The 16,041-nt window shown below is 39.5% G+C and overlaps 1 pseudogene; it reads right to left on the minus strand.

The window, feature by feature from the left end:
- Positions 1-4,383: 4,383 nt before the first annotated feature.
- LOC139661680 (polyunsaturated fatty acid lipoxygenase ALOX15B-like) lies at positions 4,384-15,694 on the minus strand (annotated as a pseudogene).
- Between the last annotated feature and the right edge of the window lie 347 nt (positions 15,695-16,041).

The following is a 16,041-nucleotide window of genomic DNA, read 5'->3' on the forward strand; positions in this document are numbered from 1 at the left end:
GAGCCAATTTGCTGACCTTTTGTCCTGTCTTTATTGAAGCTATTCATGAAATACATAGGGCAAATTAGAAACACTCCTATCTCAAATCTAACAATTCAGCTCCTCCTCAGCATGGCAGACTGTACACAATGATGTGTTGTTAATATTCACTGCATAACTCCTGTATTCCAGGCCAAACTTACTGTGAAGCTTTAAGTTGGCTCTAACTTGAAGCACTTTGGCATAAATTAATGTATGACTATACATACTATTCTTATTGTGCTCTACAAAACCTGAAAGGGTTTGTGCCACAATCTGTAGTATCTATGACCATTTGCTGACTTGATGAATATACACATAACTCTAACTCTATAACTCTACACATTTGACAATTTTGACAATTACTTGAAGAAATGACATCTTACTGATGATGATGGGCATTAGCATTTGCTCCTTCAATTATATTGGTTGAAGCATGCAGTCCTCTGTCGAGCACAAGATCAGTCTGTTACCTTCCTATCTGGCTCCATTTGAAGATGTTAATGTTTTTGTCTATATTGACCAATCAACTGATGGGTCAACTGATCAATCAATTGATTAATGAAGCAACTGACTAATCAATAGCTCATTAGTGTGCTTGCTGCAAGCGAAGCACACTATTGTTATCCTGCATACTTCTTCTTGCAGCATGGACCTTCATCTATTACGATTCTGGCCATTGTCAGGATTTTCAACACAGAGGGAAAAGCCGGTAGGCCATGTAAACACACACACACACACACACACACACAATCTGTACATCTATATTATATTGCCGTTTATTCAGATGCATGTGCACAAAGACTGTCACAGCTCCTGCCGTGACTCTAGTCTTCCTTGTGTTTCTCTGTGTTCCTTGCCTCCCTTGTGTCTCCGCCTCCCAGTCTGTCTCTCTGTGTAAGTCTGTCTGTTAGTGTGTGGCGTGGGCGTGGCTCTCTCTCTCCCCCTGCTCCTGGGCTCCTGCACACCTGAATCCCATTACTCGTCACCACCTGTATTTCAACCCTGGCTTGACATCCACTCATCGCTAGTTTGTTCCACCATACCAGTGGTAGTCACTCTCTTGGTCGTACCGTATCCTGTTAATTCAAAGTTCATTCTTGTGCTCTTCGAAACCTTTTGCCTGATCTTGTTTTTTCCTGTGTCCAGGATTCCCCTGTGTCTCTCCACCTGCCCACGCCACTCCAGCTAGCCTGCCGGCTCACCTGCTTGTCTGCTTGCCTGCCAGCTCTTCTGCCTCTACCAGCCAGCCTGTTGGCTCGTCTGCAAGCCTGCCTGCCCGTTCTGCTCGTCCGTCCATCAGCCAGCCCAGCCCGGTCCGACTACATCACTCCACCCAAACCATCAATAAACCTTTTTCCTTTTTCCATTCATCAACTGTCTGTGTCTGCATTTGGGTCCACGAAAACCTCCCTAACAAAGACAGTCTGGTTATGAGACGTGATTTACTGCTATGGAACTTTCCAACAGTTCTATGCTGTTAATATGTGCTGATAAAAACTATTTTTGCAGCCGAATGTTTAGTTACAATTAGATTGAGATCTGTTCATGTTCATTCAGATAGCTTGGAAATATATACTGACAATATTAATAATAAAATAAGTTTATAGTAGCAGAGAGAGCAGAGAATATTTCTTTCCGTTTAGGGTCATAGGTTTCTCTTATCTTGTCATTGGACATGAGAACAGAAAGTGTATTTCTGTCTCTATGTCCATGAGATTGCAGTGCTGCAGAGCCTCTGGTCTTTGGTTTTCCAGTGTTTTTTTCAAACCTGGAATCCCAAAGACCAAACCTGGAAACCTAAAGACCAAACCTGGAAGGTTTTTTTCAATTTCCAAGTTATGGTCGCCAAGTCTATATTTACTAAGAATGTTTCTTTCTGTAACTTAATGAATGCTATGGTGTTTGGCCAATTTAATTTCTCTGTTAAGTGTGTGGTAGCGCTGAAGTTTATTCTGGTTTTTCATTCTGTTATTCCAATTATCTGTGTAGCGCTGTTTTGTTTTTTGTTTTTATCTGTGCACTTTATTGTGACTCTTGGTGTGTGTTGGTGTGTGTCTTGGTGTTGACATGCTGCTGAGGTCTGATACCAGCTGGTTCAGGGAACCACATTGTAGGGAATGCTGGTTGCAGAGAAGGGCTTGATATTTTAATGATTGCTGGTCTGATTGGTGTAAGTGTTGCAAGATTGCTACCAAAACAGCTGGCTAGTTTGATGGTAGATTTTAGTGTTGTCTACATTGCTAGAATGATAGCACGATAGATAGATTGAATTGGATTAGATTTGGACAGATTTGGAGGAATGATAATTTTCTCTACTGTGTTCCAGTATTTTCAAAATGATTGGCCCATGGGTGCACTGCACTTACAGGTCAAAACAAGGTGACATGCAGTGCCTTCAGAAAGAATTCAACCCTATAATACCTAATCCTTACCTGGGAAATACCAGTTATTTGGGTGACTGTGAAAGGAAAGGCTACCCATTATTCATTTTAGTATTATATAGTGGAAGTCATATTCTTAACATTTTCAATTTTTTGTTAATTTTTTTTTTTGTCAATTTGTTAAATAGCCACAAATTCCTGTCAAGTGTTGTTTGGCCCGTTACAAAATCCAATCAGTTGCACCAGCACTGTGTGACTTTGGAATTATAAGATTTAATCTGAGCAAAGTGCAGTTCTGGGATACTGAGCATCAAAGTTTTGACGTCCCAGCCGGCAAAACTCTTGTGTACTGTAATCTATCTCAACAAGGCCTGTAACCCCATGGCACTCTGAATACAAAATAACATCTTATAAGGTTAAGGGTGTGGACTTGAAGACACAGATTTACTGGTTGATAATCTTATTTAAACAGGCAAGATGACTGAGAACACAGACGTATTTACAGCAACTGCCCAGGGGAGTCGCTGCAGACGTTTATAATACACATAAAAAAATAAAAAAATAAAAAAACACTCACACTAAGGAGATGAGCAGCAACTGGCCCACTGAGTTAAAGGTTATAGATGCTCAGAGGCATCTCAACAGGAGAGTAGTTATTTATCGTTTAAATGTCTTTTCTGAAATTGTGACACCAGAATCAAAACATTTGCCTGTTAAGCAATCTGATATATTAGCAGATAGAAATTATTTTCATAATTTTTAATGATCATTATTATTATCAGTACAGTTAGGACTTACAGTACGATAGAGCATGCCCTTTTTAATGTAATTTTAATCAGAGGAAAACAACTAATTGTACACTCATTACTATTAATACTGGTCAAACAAAAAAGGGGTATTTTCAGATCACACAGATCAGCTGATATTGGAAAGTGTGGCATATTTGCTACAGAGACAATGCTCTCCATTTCAGTGTAACTCTGGAGAGCAGATAATGTTTCTGGCTGATGTGGTCAGATGGGAGCTTGTAGAGGGAGAATATGGGAGCTAAAGTGGAGCTTTGTGGGAAGCACAAAATCTGTGCAGATGAAGATGGTAAATTGCCTATTAAAACTGAGTTATTATCAGCAATGTAGGCAATAAATGTTCAGAATGATGTTTTAAAACATTTTATTAAGAATGCGTTGTCCTTTTTACGAGTGGTTTATATAACTTCACCAGTGACTGCTATTATTTTCATAAACTACAGGCTCATTACTGCAGATGCTAGATCTTAAAATGTTTAACAACTTCACACTAGTTTGATGTTTTATTTCTAGTAATGATGTGATGAAGGTTTTGACCTTTGTTTACGATGAGGTAACCCCAATTTCAGGGGGAATGATTATAGGTTTAATGGTAAATGCAGTTTTGAAGCACATTAAGACTTGATTGCATCAGATTAAATACATTTTGCTATAGTATTTTCTATTTGAAAGCACCCAGAAATACACTACGTAATACGTTATGCAAAATTGCTGAAAGGTCAATTTTGATTGGTCCTTACTGAAATATCGAAGTTTGTGATTGGATGGGAAATAGAATGTTATAGTACCAAGCTGAAATGGAGTTTCTGAGTTAGAACTTTATATCTTTTTGAATATGTATCCGAAAAATGTTCTATTAAAATAAAATAAAAACATGACACAAACATAAAGTAACATTCAAAGATTAAGAATATGAGAAATATAAATCCAAGATCATGAATTGACAAAAAAAATGTCAAAACAATATATTCAACTATAATCAAAGTTGTTATTGACAGCCTTCTTACAGAGCTTTAGAGACACATCCCTTGTAAAGTTTGCAGCCAATCAATATACCATAAAAGAACAATATGAAAAGTCATCAGTGGAAAATTCCAGAGCAAACCAACCCACTTGCAGGGTGCTGAATCAGCAACCTGACAATGAGTCAGGAAGGAGGTCACACTTTGCGATATTTAAATGGCTACGCTATTTTCCACCTCCACCATGTATGTGTGTGGGACGTCCAGACTCTGATTTCTGGCTTTGACAACTGCACTTAAAATTTCAAGCTCTCCTTGGAAATCCTTTATCACCTTGTGAGGAGTCTCCTCGCTGAAATGCTCTTCTGGGTACTGGCCAAGAGCGACCTGGTGAGATTCAACATTATGTCAAAAAAAGGTGAAAAACAAGAACAAGGCTTTTACAATTTTTTTTTCCAGGAATACACTGTCATACAGTCTGTCATTTGATTGAAACTACTAAAAGGTTATGTAATTGGAACATAAATTATTATGTAATTGTTGATGAAGCCATGGGTACTTACGAAGTCAGAGGATTGCTGAGCAGCCACATGGTGGCCATGCCCTGAACTGTTATGTTGACATCGGGGAATGTCTGCAGCATGGTGCTCTCACTTGATGAGCCCTTGGTGGTTGGTGGAGCGTGTCACAAGAAGATGGGAGTGTTGGGCATCCAACCACCGTAGTCATACTATAACAGATGAAGAAGTCATTGACACCGATTATGAACCCACTATTAAATTTTAGATGAAAATTATATTCATATTATTGGTGCAGGTATTACACGGTAAAGCTAACCTTTACATAAGTGCCAAATGCCATGTGTCATGAATGTGTTTAGATTTAAAGGCTCCCACACAAACCTCAATATCCAATGTCACCTCCAATGTCACACATGCGCAGCTGACCGGATAAACAAATTTCCTTGCTTACAGCCGTCATCACATAACAACACTTATACTGACTTCATGCTTGGAATGAAACTGTATAGCCTGTTTCATACCAAAGCAATGAGCTTGGTAAAAGGTAGAACTGGTGGTGTGAAAGGGTCTAACCAGGTGATCTCAGTAATGCATGATTTTTTATTAGGCATTCAAAAAGTTGTTATAGTCTGAAAACTATTCCATTACTTCCATTATAATTCAGTTTCATAAGTATCATTCAGCAACAATATTATAGCCTACTTTCTATGCCTGTTCATTATTACATTCCATATTGAATTTAATGATAACTGGAGACCTTGCTTTCCTGTATGATTTCACTGGAACAGTAGATCTATACATTAAAATCCTTGAATTATGTGGCCCCATGATGGAGCACAGACGTGTGTGGCCCTAAACGAGCGCATAAACTGTTTATGCCTGGGGCCGGCTCTAAATTTACCCATCTTCTCCTAGTTCAGAGAAAACTGCAATGCCTACCATTCAATAATAATAACACCAGTATAATTCATTATGCCAATAAATGACAAGGAAACACCTGTCCAGTGTTGACAGCAGAGTGCTGGGCTGAGCCAGTGAAAATCACCATGGTGACAAACTTCTCCAACTCAGCCACAGTGCCAAAACTCTTCCTGAGAATTAGAGAAAACTATTCCTGAGAATTAGAGAGAACGACGAGAATTAGAAAGGTTTAGATGAATCAATAAGACTATATTAAATATATTTACAATAACAGTAATGGGAATATAATATGAAGGACATGTACAACATCACTTATTTTCATGGTTCAGCCTTTGTTCAAACTCACCTGTGCTTGCTTGGGAAAGGAAGCCGTGGACAAAGATATCCTGAATCCACTTCTGCAGTTCAGAGTCTTGCTGGACCTCAGCATCACTCTTGTAGCAGTGGCCAAGCACTCCGTGAACAAACCTATAACAAATGAAGAACACTACTGAACGTATTTCAAACGACAACATTTTTGATAAACCTTTAGACAATGTTTTTGCCATGTGCAGTACTTAGGGGAATTACAGTATGCACTTTACTTTTGGTAGTGCAGAGTCCCATAAGGGAGGGACAGTGTGTGCGTGTACACCAGGCAGTACGGTCAAACAAGCATCAACCAAGTCAAGGCTGGTGCGGGATACATGCACATACCATACCTCTGTGATTTTTTAACTATAGTGGGTGAGTCAGTGTACATTTTGTTCAGCACAGTACCTGTGGATGATGTCACACAGCTTGAGTCCATCATCCCTGTAGTAGAAGTTTGGCACAGACTCCAGCCCACGCTCAGCGATGTCGTCTGGTATGCAGAGGGAGCTGTAGGTCAGTGAGGACACCGATCTCTTCAGGATTGTGAACATCCCCTCTCCTCCAGAAGCTGCAAACTAGGAAACAAATCAAGTGTGTGACAAATATAGTTTGAGGCAAATAGATGATATCAAATAAAAAAAAAAAATGCATCTTACTGTTTAGCAATGTGTTAATCTACATGTTGGTCATTTCCTACCTGAGTGAAAACTCCATCCTTTCCTATAAGCAGAAGTCGGGCTAAGTTGTTGATCTGGAGCGGGTGTGAGGAATGAGGAGCTAAAGAAAAGAAGGAATTCAGAGATTATCATTACTTTTAAATACCACCTGTTTGAGAAACTGCTGTCCTATTTACCATTCAAAGTGTGACGCACTTTGGAAAAATATATATGCTAATTGAAAAAGCAATTCATGTTTTTTGGGTGTGAAATAATGATTATTGGCAGTCTCTATGTAAGTGATATACCCTGTGATGTACACTGGAATGTTGAAATATGAAGATGATAATATAATTTTGGTGTCACAGATTAGCATTTTGTGCAAGTTCCCATTGTTTGTTCTTAGGGATCATGACCCAAAAGATATACTCTGTAAATCTATACGTAAGTACGGTATACTCCTATCCAGTTACCTTGTAGAGGGGATGCACCATGGGCAGGTTGTGCAGCAGTGAGACTGAAAAAACCTCAGCCAGCAGGTGAGTGCGCAGCAGGTGAACATTAAGCTGGTGCTCACTGAACTCTGCACTTCACACAAATATCTTGGCCAGCAACCAGTCATACTCGGAGTCAGTAGGAAGAAAAATCGGGTTGTCATCTGCTGGCTTCTGTTTCAACTACAGGAGAAGAGAGAGGAGTATATGGATGATTCATTCAATGACCATAAATGGAGTTCAGCAATCTTTTAAACTCTATGGATTTTACTCAGCATGTCAAAGCCCCCACTCATAAACATGGACACACCCATCTCATTATCACTCAGGGACTCGCCACAGACATCACATGTATTTTTTACTGATAAGGTATGCAATGCGCCTTTCAACTCTAAACGTACTGTATTTCAATATTATCTTGACTCGAAAGTGGCTGGAAATTTTGTTGCATTTTTTATTGACGGTCCACCCACTTCATTGCTCTCCTTCTGTGATTTAGCTGATTATTTCTGTGCAAAATTTAGGGCAAGTATCGACTTAGTGGACCCACTTCAATAAAGAAACTATTTTGTCTATTTTTCAATAGAAAAATGAGGTGACAGCATTACTTGAGAAATTGTCCAAGGGCAGAACATAAGTGGAGGAAAACCATATTGCAGATCTATCATGATATTCAAAAAGACAATCTTTAATACAATAGAAGCATCCGAATGGCCAGGCAATTTTCAAAATTGATCAACTGATAAACACTTCATCCTCACTGTATCCATATGTAATGATTTTCCCATTTTCTTCAAAGACGAGATAACTAACATGAAATTAGCCTCATACTCTAAACTCAACTCTGATTATGTTTGTTGTTTGGTTTCACTTCCAGTGAGCCCTCTACATGTTTCACTGCTATTGTAAAATAGTAAACTTCAGCCCTCAACCTGTGCCCTTAACCCCATCCTCACTACCTTTTTTTAAGTTAATGATTTACTACTACTACCAAGGATTCAACCTCTCTCTGTGGACTGGATGTTTTCCATCAATTTAAAACTGCTATTGTGCAAAGCCTTTTGAAAAACAGCACTCTGAACTCTCCTATTTTGAGCAATTATAGACCAATTTCCAATCTGATGTTCCTCAGGAAAATACTTTAGAAGCTTGTTTTCATACAACTGTCTGACTATTTTAGTACAAACTGGGAAATTCCACTCCAGTTTCCATACTATGCATAGAACTGAAACAGCTTTGGTTAATTATCTCAGAATCCTTGACAGTAGAAAAATCCTACTAAACTCCTACTAACCTGGTGCTTCTAGACCGAACTGCAGCATTTGATAGAGGAGACCATGATATCTACTTTGATAGACTGGAAAAGTGGGTTGGCCTCTCAGGCATGATTAAAAACTGGTTTAGATCTTACCTTAGAAACTGTGATTGTTTTGTTTCTCTGGGTAACTTCTCATTACATAGAGTTTACATTTGGTGTGCTGCAAACACCACTGTTTAATTTGCATGCTACCTTTAGGGGCCATCGATCACAAGTGTGATATTAGTTTCTATTGCTATGCAGATGACACCCAGCTTTATATCTCTGTTTCACCTGATCATCTTCAGCCCTAGACTCCTTTATTAATTGCATCTCTGACATCAGTCTATAGATGGTGCATAACTTCTTCAAGATAAAACCAAGGACTGGTTTTATCTTGGTTCAGGTGGTAAAATGCAAAAACATTGCAAAGGTCAGACTATTCCTTTCTCCAGCTGACACTGAAAAAGTGGTGCATGCTTTCATTACCAGAAGGCAGGACTACTGCAATGCACTGCTCTCAGGCCTTCCAAAGAAGATGATAGGGAAACTACAACAAGTAGTACAAAATGCAGCTGCAAGAGTTTTCATTGGAACTAAGAAGAGAGCTCATATCCCTCCTGTTTGAAATCCCTGCACTGGCTACCAGTCAGTTTCAGAATAGATTTGAAGATTTTCTTATTATTTTTTAAATCCACCCATGCACTTGCCTCTGTGTATATAAATGACATGCTGCCAAAATATGTCCCTACTACAGCCCTCAGATCTACCGATTCCAAAACAAGAACAAAGACTTCTGGTGAGGCTGCCTTTAGCTGGAACAGCTTCCCTTTTGATCTTGTGACTGCTACATCTGTTGAAAGTTTCAAACAAAAGCTTAAGACCTGCCTTTTTAGTCTGACTTGTTCTTAGGTGGCTGGTTTTTGTCTGTTTTTCTGGCAAAATATTTGTACTATTTGTTCTTTTTCTTCTGTTTATTTATGTTTAGTTTTATTTCAATTCTTGTACTCTGCGAAATTAAGGTCAGAAGAGTGTGCAAATTCACTGATGTCACATTACGATTTATGGGTAATGAAGACCTTCAAAGGTTATCTCACACTGCCACTTAGTTGTCTACTGCAGCTTTAAATAACCCATTATCAAGCACTACCAAAGTATTTGTTGGTATATTTATAGGTTAGTCTAACCTGAATAGCGTTGGGCATCAATTTAACGTCAGGAGTCTGGTGGAGCAGGACGAGGGGATCAGGTGCTGCTTCTTACCATTGATGACGTTTGTCTTCACTCCATCCAAACGGTTGTAGTCACACAGGAATATGTTGCCTTTCTGTTTGAAATATTAGAATAATTATCATGCTTCACAATACTCTTTTAAGGCATTTTGGCGAGGGTGAGAAACAAGTTGTCTCACAGCACATACAGTATGAAGATTCTGTTTACACTTTGTTGGTTCGGCTGTAGTGCGTAACGCTTGCAATGCGCATCGCTTGGGGGAATCAGATGTGCTCTCTGGACCACGCAGAGCACTAAGCGCCGTGCATAAGGGAAATACAGTGTTTGCTTGTACACCAGGCAGCACAGTAGAAGCCTGAGCCAGCTGTACGTTTTCACATACCTGGAAGTATCTTCGTGATTTTCTAACTGCAGTGGCTAATAGTGTTGTAGTCGAGACCACCTAAACCGAGACTGAGTCAAGACCAAGACCAGAGCGTATCAAGTCAGAGTCAAGACCAAGACGTTGAGGGGGCAAGACCGAGTCAAGACCAAGACCGAAGGGGGGCGAGACCGAGTCAAGACCGAGACCAGACCAATGCGAGTCCATTTTCAAGACCATGTAATCAGAGTGATGGCTCAACATTTACACCATTTCTCTGCTAAAATTCAAAAAGAAAGAAAGCATTATTTAGGAATTTAAGTAAAATACAAATGGATGTACAGTATGTACTCAGTGACGGAAGGCAATCCTTTGAAACATTGCAATTCGATTTCACTGACCTTTGGAAAGGCTCAGGACAGTGGGCAGAATGAAACAGAAGTGTTAAAACACCCTGAGCAGATAGCTTCACTAAAACATTCAAAATTATTATCAGGTTATAGCTGACCCTTGCTTTTATGTCACAATGTATAATTATTTTGATTCCTGAAATGAGAAGAAACATAAACTTACTGTCATGTATAGGCTACAAATTGTTTTTATGTTATAGTGTTTTGACTTTGACCAATGTGCCAACTTGCCCCGCTCTCCCCTACTCAATCTGCCAGAGCCCCACTGTGCAGGTGGTTAATAAACTGTCAAACTTAAAATAAGCCAAGTTATCCGTTGCAATTTGAAGGGGAAAGTTTTATATCCAATCACAGTAAAAAATAAATAAATCAGACAATGCACCGGCAGGTAATGATGTTACTGCACTTGTGGTCTCGACTGGTCTTGAAATAAAATTCCGAGTCCTCTTTGTCCGAGACCGAGTCAAGACCGAGTAAAAATGCAGTCGAGTCCGAGACAAGACCGAGACCATCACAATGTGGTCTTAAGACCGGTCTCGAGACCAAGACCGATCTCGAGTACTACAACACTAATGGCTAAGTCAACATATGAATTAAGTATTTTGTTCAGCAATTCTCTTAGTTACAGCATCACTGTCCTACCACAGCACTTTGGTGTTAGTAGGTGGAGTTTTTACAGTCAACGTAGTTTCATTCATTCCAATCATGCCCCACCCCGACACACACACACCCACTCACCCTCCACCCAAGCCCCTATAAAGCACTAGCACACATTTATCAAGCATATGACAAACATACCTGCATTTCATCTGTAAGCTTCGGCTACCACGGATGAAGACCATGTCATCAGTGGGAAGTTCGTAGGCAGGACTGAACAACGTTGGCTCATCAGGGGGTTGACACCATTTAGAATCTGGTAGCCAAAAAAAGCATTGTCCCTCCAGTGTTTCTGAACATAGTCTGGAAAGAGTATAGGGTTTACTACCTTCACAGAGCTAAACACTACAGGCTTGAACATCTCCCTTTTACAGCCTAACCATAAACTACAATGCAGTTGGTGCAAGAACAATGAGTAAACATGCTGTTAGACTGAATCAGAGCCACTCACAGGCATGGACACTCTTTTTCTAGATGTTTGTTGAGTCAAACTATACATTACCAAACTCAAGCACAACCACACTGATGAACTTGTGTATCACAGTACCTGATATGCCTATTCTTTTGCAGCAGAAGACTGGGCTAATAGCATGTCAGTCCAATTCTGCTTGCAGTCAGACAGTCCCTTCTAGGGTTGTCATGATAGTAGAATTTCTAACTTCGATACAATACCCAGGAACATTTTCAGTCTTTTTTTTTTTTTTATTGTTTTCATGTTAAAATTATATTTTAACATGAAAACAATATTTTTTTGATTGACAGGTGTCGATCGGTCATGATTTGCTCTTTTTTATTGAGGGGAGTGAGCTTATACTGCACAAGCATGTGAAACATCATATTGCCTACGGGCCTCTGCAGCATAGACTGTAAGCAACTAAGCAAAAAACACAGACACAGAGACCCATACTAGTCCCTTAATATCCGACAACGCAGGGGGAAATCCCGGTGCAAACGAGACAGATGGACGGACAGACAGACAGACGCACGCTTCTCCATAACGTAGGCCCGATAAAACTCATTCAAAACTTTGCACTTGCACAGCAGATTACCCTGCTCTAGTCATCAGCCTATCAGAACACTTTTATCTTGTTGAAGCAGCAGATACCCACCAATGATAGGGAAAAATCAGCAGGGCTAGAGTTAGTGGATTATTATTGACAGAATGATTTTAATCGGACATTTCAACGTCCGGTCGAGCTTCTGACCGGGCCCGGACAATGCATCTGAAAACCGGACAGTCCGGTCGAAAACCGGGCATCTGGCAAACCTACTTGATAACGTTAGCTAGCTCTGTAGCTTACATTTGGTTTGCTAGCTAAACTGAAACGGCTAATGTGCAGGATACGTTAACGTTTATGATAAATGTTTAATGCTTCAGTGATGTTGAAACGGGAGCTTTCGCTAACCTCTCGAAATTCTTTATATAGACTGGAATGTCGGTCCTTAAAGTTGAGATGAAATGAAAAATGCATTTTTAACCCTTTTAGATCACATCCCCGGTCATATTGTGCACCTATTTAACAATATATGCCAAAAAAAATAAAAAAAATCAATTTCTTTGTATTCTTATATCAAAATCCAATCATGTATTCTTCCTGTAAAACAAAATATGCCATGTGCTTACAATTTCAACCAATAATATCATGACATCCACCCATCAATCATTCTTCAACCTCTAGCTAGCCACACAGGTCATATAAAACCGCACTTCACCGTTTCTGGGTGGTAGTAGCTGACAGAGCAATATGGAGAGAGATAGGAAGAGATGTGTGTTTGGATATCAGTGGGCAAAAACTTTGTTTTCATTTCCAAAACAATGTCGCTGAGGTCTAATTCATTCATCTCTCCCTTGTCCTCCTCCTGATCTAACAACAGGTGAGGGAGGTGTGTGTGGAGCCAACAGTCCTCTGTAGCTCCGTTTCTCTCTATAGCGTATTGTGCTAAACTCTAAGCCCCGCCCACTGTTTAGCGGTCCAATCAAATGCGAAGGATTTGATTTAAATCCCTCTTGTAACTGTACACCGCCCAAATATTCCGTTTCACTGGGAAATACGTCACAGTACAGAAGCTAAAGACGCTCTAACTTCCGTTTCAGTGGGACTTTAAGGTGCTTCGCCAAGTTTCCCCCCTCCGTCGGCACCACTCAGTAGCATTGTTTGCTGACTGAGGAACAACCCAGCTGACTGCTACTGCTTGATTTTTCATTAAGAGAAAGCACTGCTGGTTTCGATACTGTTGCAAATGAGTATTGTATCCATTTCAAATTTTTAGTATCGATAATTATCGAAATATCGATACTTTTGACAACTCTAGTCCCTTCAGTTTCAGCTCTGTCAGCCTAGGGAATGCAAACAATACAGATCACTTTTTTGATGCCGGTCAAAACAACAACAACAACAACAACTGAACATGTACGTATTTGCTCATTCAATCTTATCTTCTGAATACAGTTCAGTGGATGGTTATTTGGGCTGTTCCAGCACAGATTTTGAGTTCTGGTTGTATCTGAGAAACTTTTGATGTCTGAGAGAATTTGATGAATTCACCCTGTAGATGCAGTGTATAGAAACTCTGTTGTCTTGGTGAAGGAGAAGCGGACCTCACTGGGCAGATCAAGAGGATTGTCCGCTTTTATGCAGTGGGGTATCCCCTCTACATACACAATAGAGAAGAGTAGATTGGTGAAGGACATGGGACAGTTTGGGCACCAGTGTCATAGATCTGCAATGTCAAATTATAGTATGCAAGTATAATATACTAATTGCCAAATGTATATATATATATATATATATATATATATGTGTGTATATATATATATATATATATATCTACTACATTGTCATGACATCTAGTACATATAATACAAACTAACAATAAACCATGGCAAGCATAACAGCAGGGTTGGGCTTGCTTTCTTTGTGGAGTGCATGATATGTGTAATTTATAATGCTGCTCTCACCAGTACTGTTTCTCTCTCAGGTTCAGCTCCTTCTCCCTGCTATACTTGCCAAGATGATGACTTCAAAGACTTAGAGTTGAAAAAGATTTAATATTGTTGATACATATAAGCAAGAAGTGACCTCAGCCACCCTGCAACCTTAAATCACTGAATCTGCCTTTCATTTATGTGTTCTGTGCTCAACATATAAATGAAAGGTATTGTAGAAAAGTAAAGTTCCATAAACCTGTGCCCTCTCTGAACAGCTTAACATCGCTGTCAGAGATCCAGTGGTAGATGGGAAAGTGGTAGGTGTCTCCCTCTGGGGACTTGATTTCCACCTTGGAAGGGAACCAGGAATCCTCTGGGAGCAGGGGGAGGGGCTTTTTGTCTACCTCTATCAGCACCAGCTTGCCAAGGGAAGTAGGGCAGGACACAGAAAATTTAGACTCCTGCACACAGAAAAGGAGAGAGTGAGAGGCACTGAGTAAATTAATGCTAAAGGGAGGGAGGGAGAAAATAGGCATATTCAAAAGCTAAGGGTTGATTCTGTGCTTGCCAAGAACAAGTCGTATCAGTTAGCATGCTATCACTGGCATATTAGAGTGTAGTTACATCTCAATTAATGGCCTGATCTCCACACAGCGCCATATACATCTTGTGTGTGCTTATGCAGAGTGGAGAGTAACATGCTAAAACATTTAAACATATAGAGGGATATTCCAGACTCACTGCTCCCAGGTAGAAGGCGGCAGTCCCCTTGAGGCTAGTGAGCCACGTGCGTTTACTCTCTCCATCTGTGCCCACCAGCTTTATGAAGACATGCTTACTGGGACATTAACATATGAGATCAACTGACTGACATTGGGCAGGCAGGCTCAGGTACAAATCAAGCTGTTCGCGGGAAGCTCACTTATCAATGAGAGGTTAGTATTATACAATCTCACGTAATAATTGTTCCAGAGAAAAATAATTGACCTATTTATCGTTGTGTTAAGACATAAAAGCATTCTGGTGATAACAATTAAAAAGTGCAGTGTTTTTTTCCATTGATCTAATCATGAAGCTTGTAAATGTGTCAGCTTTGTGTTGTATTATTACTTGTCACATCTTTAATAATCTGTCCTACGCATTCAGTGAAGAAATAAAACTTTACTACTTGAAGTAAAGTTTGTAACTTGTAGTTCTTTTCATTTTATGTGCATTCCAAGGTGGTAGTTTGATGGAAAAAAAAAAAAAAAAACCCACACATTTCTACATACAATAATTATACTTCAGTATCAGCACAAAACCAAATACGTTTCCACTTTTGTTCATGTGAACTTTAATTAGACAGACACCTAAGGCATGGGGTCAAATCTGGGGCGAGGAGATCAGTGAGCTTTATATCGTTGATCCCTCCATCCAGGATACAAACCCACAGGAAGTTTACCTTGACCAGGTGGGTTCCAAACTCAATAGATAAATAATATTGAAAAAATATTAATTCTATGTTCCTGATATTATATCTGGATTGTTTTACTTAGTGAAATAATTGCCAGCAGCATCTCTCTTAACTTTATTTGTGGCACCCAGAGAAATTCCTTAAATAACATTAATCTTGCCTTGGTTTCCCTTCCTTTTATACATATGGCTTTTGGGGTGTGTCACCCATGGGTGTTCCTCCTCACATCCAGTAACATGTTACACTGTCCAAGGGAGAGGTCAAAAACATGGAAATGGCTCAGACATAAACACCAAGTGGGAGGCAATAAACACATTTATGGAAATGGGATACTTAGTAAAGTGCAGTGCAAAGTATAATAGATTACTGTATCAGCGATGAACAATGGCAATGATAACAATGATGACGCAAAATAGTGTTAGTTCATCTAAAAAAGATAACTGTTTTCTCAGCAACTTTGATAACAAGCATTTATATGGCAGTATTTGTATTGATGAGTCATTTTAGAAATTCAGCTTGACCACATGATTTTCATGCGCACATACAGTACCATGTTTGTTTTCATTACTACTGTATATGAAGTTA

Source organism: Centroberyx affinis, unplaced genomic scaffold (assembly GCF_046629955.1).
Source record: "Centroberyx affinis isolate AG114_WGS23_722 - 3 ecotype Tasmania unplaced genomic scaffold, CSIRO-AGI_Caff_v1 ptg003583l_1, whole genome shotgun sequence".
Lineage (NCBI taxonomy): Eukaryota > Metazoa > Chordata > Actinopteri > Beryciformes > Berycidae > Centroberyx > Centroberyx affinis.